Source organism: Zosterops lateralis (genome assembly GCF_965231275.1).
Source record: "Zosterops lateralis genome assembly, chromosome: 3".
NCBI classification, from domain to species: Eukaryota; Metazoa; Chordata; class Aves; order Passeriformes; family Zosteropidae; genus Zosterops; species Zosterops lateralis.
The window spans coordinates 32228436-32235898 of NC_139764.1; positions in this window are offsets into that span (position 1 = coordinate 32228436).

Here is a 7463-nt window from a genome sequence, read left to right on the forward strand (position 1 = left end):
ACCACTTAGTTCTTTTTGCCCAGAGAAGAAATGATAATTTTAGTTATACTTTGCTCGCTTACAACAATAAAAACAAAATGAAGCCACAGAAGAAAACTGTCATGTTACACCCCTTCCATCTGGCCTGTGCTACACACCCACATATCCCGTCATTCTACAAATTAATCTTTCACACATTTTTAACAAAAAAAAGTGTTAATGTTATAGAAGAGAAAATAAGGTAAACACAGAGCTGTGTAAAAATACATTAACATTAAAATATGGTGGCAGTTATGGATTTTCTTAATTGAATAGGAGAGTAAATATTCACATCAAATCAATGCCAATGGCATGCAAATTAAAGCTACATTAGGGCAGCCTTGATATAGGCATTACCATTTTTGACACTTCTGTGATTTAAAATAATGTGAAGACTTTATTCGTTAATTTTTTTCCTCCCTTTTTTATGTTATTTCTGAGTGGGTAATTTGCCATTACAGAGCAAAATCCTTCTCCTGTGCCCTCTTATGTTACACTATCTTATTTTCTTCTCCTGCCTGGATGGTCCTGTGAACACTGGCACAATTTTATTTCAAGTTAATATTGAAGCCTCCCCATGGCAGGACATTCCTCTTGGAGCAGCTGCCCTCAGGCCACATCTGACCCCCCAAACCCCAGCCAATAACCTGTTGAAACAGTCTGAGGAAAAATCCCCCTTTCCTAGCTCTGCACCTACCTCTCCCTCAAGATCTTTCTTGTGGTCTGATTAAAAATTGCTTAAAAAGAAGAAGGACCACAGAAGTGAGGCCCCTAGCACCTCAAAAAGGAGCAACCTCTCAGGGGCTCTTAGAAGCTGTATGGCTCCAGAGGTGAAAGTAGGAGATATGAAGCTTGCTGCCTGGCACAAAAATAAACTCCAGTGTGCAGGAAAGTGGGACCGACGGATCTATGTGGGACAGAGATGAAGGAGTACACGGTGGACGTGATGGCAGCAGCTGGTGAGTAGAAGCTGTGCTGTGCTGTGGACTCTGCAGATATTTCCTCCTGCATGACCAGAGGGAACGCCCCTGCCCCGTGAGGCAGCAGCAGTGTCAGACATGTGCAGCCTGCACTCCTTTAGCACTTCGCTTTATTTGGAAGCTTCTCTCTTCCCTGGCACTTTTTCAGTCCTCGTCAATCACTAATGTTTCTGCATGCTGTCTCCAGATTTTATGAAGATGGGTCCCCAATCACACCACCGTGCCCCCAGAAGAAGTTATGTGCACAGGCCAGCTCACACAGCAAGAGCCAGCATAAAGTGCTCTCCTCCTCCTCAGCAGGGCAGGAGAGGGGTCTGATGGACTGCAGGAGAAGAGTGCAGGAGGAAAATAAAGAGCAGTGCTATGTCCCCAGTTTGACTGTCCACCCTCAATCCATATTGACTCAGGAGGAGACTAATATGTTTTACAGCACACACACCCAGCAAAAAGCCCTAAAGCTTAGAAAAAACTCAATGGCAAGAAAACATTGAATGCTTCTTACACAAAGTCCCAATAAAAAGGGTCTGTGCTGGAACTCATGTTACTCAATCCTATACAAAGCTAAGAGCCAACATTCAGATTCTCTTTCTGGTCTTCATATCCCAGGAAAAGCAGGTACAAGTAATTTGCAGGGGCACACTACCAGTGTTACCTCTATGTCTCTGAAGTTGCTCATCAGACTCCACACAAAAGTGGTTGCAGTAAGGATAAAACTGCCACAGCTTGGGAGGTTTTAGCACAAAGGAGTCTGTGAACCTTTGCTTCAGAGAGCATCCGCTAAATTGACCAGCAAGATTAGGACGGAGGAGTCTATGAGCACCCTTTTCTGCTCTGTTCTTGTGAGCCTTATCTCATTCAACAATGCCAATGTGACTGGAGAGCAGGGGCACAGGGGCTGTAAGGGCATAAGATTTCAGTTTCAGTGAGCATCTCGTATCAAAGCAGAGAGCTCTGAAGGTTATCTTAAAGTTTCTCACAGGCACTGAAGACTGTATTTTATACATAAACCAGTTTTCTCCCCTTTACTGCCTAATTTCTTCTAATCTTAGGTTTACCTCTGACTCTCATTTTCCTTTTCTTTCTTCTCAACTCTTCCTTTATCTTACATTTTTTTCTTACCATGTATTCCCAGGCAGCTATGGAGGGGCACGCTGTTTTGGGGGTTTTCTTTTTTGCAACAGGGAAAGAGGAGGTCTTCAGAGTTAGGACACCAGGTTGTTGAGTTCTTATAGCAGCCTGACTCTTATTCACTGCCTGAAAAAAACATTCACCTCATGGTCCCATTTCTGTTTTTTAATCTGAAGAGCTGAGGGGATAAGTGCCAATTTCAAAGACAGTTGGCTGCAATAGTTAATGTTTGTGCAACACTTCACATGTCTAACCATTGTATCCAATCTTCACCACCAGAAAGATGCAGAGCTGCTGCCACTGCCTCCCAGACTGTCTGTGAGCGTGATGATTAATGAGCTCACAGCCCTATTTTGCTGTTGAAGTTAATGTTGCTTCCTGAGGGCAACACGCCTGATGAGAGAATTTGCAGCAGTCCATACGCTATATTGATTCAAAATGCCACTGTATGTTTTAATTAGCTTTTAACCATTAAAAAGTAGGGTTGAAAATTAAAATGGCACATATGCTTATGCAGCACATGTCTGTACCTAAAAGGTGAGCATTAGGTCAAGTTATCAAGCCGTGGGCTGAACCACCACTGGCAGTTAAACCCTATTTTTGAAGCAATTAATACATTTCCATGGCTTTTCTTTTTGTTAGCTTTATGCCAAATATCCACTTACATCTATTTTCAAGCCTTGAGGAATGCATTTTTCACCCACCCACGCTATCTTTTGAGAGTTATAACACGCTAGGAAAGTTTAATTTTGCAGAGCTGAGGTTTAAGAGCTAACGTGAGGGAGTGGGCTCTGCTCAGGCTGGTGAGAAAGTGATGTGTCGGGATAAAAGGCTGCACTGCAACCCCTCCTTTGCACCACCAAAGAGTTTCTATTCAGTCATTGATAAGGCACTCATAATTTCCTTGTTTGTATTGTACTTATCCTTCATCCTCTTGATGGCAAAGGGCTGGTTGAAATAATATCCTGATCAGTAGGAGCCATTTTTGACAACTTATGGAGGGCAAATGAGGTATTTTTTCCTTAAAAGAGGATGAAAAGAGAATTATGGGCCAATTACCAAACTTAATAATTAAACATATTAAAACCATCTAGAAGACAACAAGGAGATGAGCGCTGGTTCACACCGATTAATCATGAATGAGGCATGTTAAACAAAAGCAGTTCCTCTCTGAAATTGGTTAACAGGTCTTGAAAGAAGGGGAGGTAATCAACATTGTGTCTTGCCTTCAGCCAGGCTGTCTGCCTTGCCCTGCTTGGTGACTAAACCAGGGAACATGTTCAAGCCAGAACTAATCAGTGGTGACAAGAGTGGCTGAAAAGCCACACAGAGCAGATCATTACCAAAAATTCACTGCCAAACTGAAGGGCTATATTGAGTCCAGTTCTCTACATAGCTGACCTAGATTTGATACCACTCTTTTTTTTTTCATTAATGATACAGATAAACAGCTTAAAAATACAACTCTTAAATTTGCAGATGAACCATGTTGGAATGAGATGTAAGTACACTGGAGGAAAGAAGGGCTCAAAACGGTCCCGGCATACTGGAAAATGGACCAAAAGAGCTGGGTGCATGTCAATTAGGATGAAAGCAAAATGTTCTGCTTTGGAAGGAATAATAAATTGTGTAAATGCAGGATCCATAGCTAGGACATGGCCATGAAGGATGTGGACCAACTAGAAGCTGAAAAATACTAAATACAATGTGAGAAACATGACCTACAAGGAACATGTAGGGCTGTTTAACCTAAAGAAGATAAGGCAGGACAAGGTACGATGGCTGGCCTCCAGCACACAAGCTTTTAATGTGCAAAGGAAACAAACTTTTCTGCATGATCACTCTGGGTTGGATGGAAGTAAGAAGCTTCTTAGAACAATACTTGCAAGGAGACACCAGAAAAAATATTATCTCTGGAAAGGCTAATGGAGAAGTGGGAACAATTGCCTGGTTGGATGGTGGGGTTTCCTCCACTGGAGATTTCCAAAAACAGGATGAACCAGCATTAGCAAGAAACATCCTAAATACAGATGATTCTGACAGTGATCTAGGCAGGGAGATTAACTATATGAGCTATTAAAATTCATTCAATCCTATTTTTTAGATTTTATTTCTATGTTACCCTTGGAAGGTACAGAACTACTTTGTGCCTCAACTCCACACCAGCGAAACCGGAGCATTAGTGGCCAAATTAAACAAATCAGCGACAATCATTTGCCTTGAGTTTGGCTGTCTGATTAATCACTTGGAGTTTGCAGCTTATACAATGTGTCATCTGTGCCTGCTTTATCATCAAAAGCAGATATTTGCCACAGTGGGGGGAGAAAATCCGATGTTATTGTCATGACTGAATGCTCTTAAATGCATTTAAAGCTTTATGGACTAGTTGGCTGTAATGTATATTTAAAATCCTTGAAACCAGCAAAAGATCAGATTGAAGAAGGAGAGAAAGACAGCAGAACAGTGACACTGTGCAAGTTAGTTTAAATAAAGAATCTTATCAAATCTACTGACTACTTGTTCACATCTGTCCAAATATAACTTATGCCATATGTCCTACTATATAAGTCAGCTTGGAGGCAGGACACTTCCCTAAGCAGCAATTCACTTCCTGAGTCTGCTCTATCTTCAGGAGAATAAAGAAGAGAGGGAAATGATACATCACAGAAAAATCTGAGAAACAAACAAAATAACCTTCTAAAAGCTTCTGAGAAGTAAAAATCCTTTTTCTACCCTAACAGTATGGTTAGCTGAATCTTTTGTCTTCTCATGTGTTGGGAAAGGCATCATACTTGATATTACCATAAGCTGCCTTTGAGGAAATCAGATACCTCCTTTTTCTTTGCCTTTACACTTTGTCAAGGTGGTAAATACTGTCTTGCCAGTCGCCTCAATGATCGTCCTCCCATTGTGGAAACACAACTTACATTGCCACATCTCGGGTCAGACTCCCAGGTACAGTCAGTCAATCCCTCCAACTTGGGTCTCCAAGGGCCTTAGTGCTGCACCAAGAGCAGCCTGTGGAGGGGAGACCCAGCCATGCCCAGCCATGGGGCTTCCCAGCAAAATGCTTCCTGATGGGAGCTTTCAGCTGGTAGTGTCAGATAAAAATATCATCATGGAAATTCCGTTTCAGATACCAGAAGCCTCCTTATGGCTCTAAGAGTTTAATTTTCATTTAAAAGTCAATAAATAGAGGCATAAGGGTTTAAGATGAATTATGCAAGCCCTTTAGCCATAGCTATTACATTCTGCCACAAAAATGAGCTGCTGTTCTCACTTTGTTTTATGGGCTCACTGTAGCCTGTTGTTATTGTAGCTGCCAAATAAAAACCAGCAAACCATGGAAATGAAAATATAATCTTTTATGCTTTCATAGTCTTAGGATAAACTGGCATGTGCAGTTTTAGAGAAGAGGTTTCTTTTGAAGTCTGTGGTGTTATGCCCCTGTCCTGTGAGTCTTTACAAGTGGAGTGGCGTTTTGATCAGCTGCTCTCCCATCTCCAACTGCAGCACTGTCACAAGCTCAAAGGCAAAGGAAAACATAATAGCTTCCTGTAGATATGAAGAAAGTGTGCATTACAGGTCATTTCATAAAACTGAAAGTCTCTTTGCTTTAAAAATAAAATATTTACTACCTCCAATTTCTCTCAAGCCTCCTCTTTCCCTAACAGGAGCACATACCCCACAACTTGCTCCAAGTCATGTGTTTCCTAAGGGTCTGTCACCCAGTAAATGTGCCAAGAGAGAAAGGCATGGAAAGTAATCGTGACAATGAACAGCAGCTGAATCCAAGTGGTAAAAGCACAAGACTCCACACAAAAATACCTGGGACAAAATGTGCACCAGTACAGAGAGAGAGAGAAGAAGAAGATGGAACCAGGTCAGGGTCTTACTCATGCAATGAGGAAAATGGGACTGTAAGTATGAGTTAATGTGCTCTCAAGTTAATTACAGCAGAGCATTATATTAATGGCAGAATATTGAGAATAAGAGCACGTGGATTAACATGCAATGTTTAGTCCGTAACTTTTCCACCCAGAATTGATATTCAAAGCTTGTCTTTTTCACCTTTGCAATGGCTTGTCTCTTTCTTTTGTCTGTCTCGGTTTATTTTCATAGTCGCATTCACTGGTGATAACATTTTATATTTTGTGCTTCCTAGTGGGAGCTATGCTGGATGCTGACACCCACTCTTGTGCAGAGATTTTTGCATATTTTTTTTTCTCTTCCACCCGTTTTACACAAGATGGTAACATATGGCCTTGGGTGATTAAATGATTTAGTGAATGAACTGAGCAGAAAGAGCAGGCTGATTGGAAGAAGACAGCTTCTGTTTAGGCATAAATGTCTTTGTAATCTGTAATGATAGGAAAGAAATTACAGAAAAAGCATAAGAAAATTTAACAGAGTTTTGGCTAAACATTGTATTTTTCAGGTCTGCTTTAAATATAGCGAAACAATAGTATAGCGGCTATTACTTGTCTTGTTTCTACAGCATGTGCTTATAGAAGGGGCACCCCACAAATACACACAGCAGCTTACACCTACACTCAGCATATAAAGAGACAAAAATTAAACCAATGGTTTTGTAAAACCAAGGTGTCGTTTTAATTCTTAACTTCTCAACAAGGCAGACCCACAGAATTGGTGTGGGCCACCACACTAGCTGAAATGGCTTCACACCTTCTAACTTTCTCAGAATTACTCCAACTATAATAATCAGTCACACCCACATGACCTCAGCAGGAACCACAGGAGGTTTTGTGAAAGGAAGACATCTGGATGCTTTCTGAACAGTCCCACCCAGTACACCTCTGTCACTGCAGGGGCTCAGGGCATAAATAAACCATCACTCCCATCCTCTTCCTTCCGGGGCATCATGACTTGTATCTCTCTTCTGTTTTAACTTGAGGTTTTGCGTTTGTTATGCATCTTTGGGATAATACCTACGTGTTCTTGTGAGCATGCAGCGGCTCCTGGCATAGTTCTGTCCTAAACTAAGCATCTGTTTGTGGTTGGCTGAGGTTGTGAGAGACTGGACTCCAGCAGCCAGGCTGTTCCTAGGCTGGAAATTTGAAGCCTTTGTATCCAAAAGAAGAGGTTTTTAGAGAGAAAACATTTCAGTTCTGCTTCCAGTGATGGTGTGCATATCATTAACAGTCAACAAACAAATCCAACGGAATTCTAGTTCACATCTCCACCCACAAGACCAATTCCATCGTTTATGAGCAAATTTTTATGCAGAGCCTTGAAATTGATTTGGGACATCACAAAGAAATCCTTGCCCTCGTTAATAATCCCCACGTGAAGCTGTAGCTTAAAATTAGACAAACC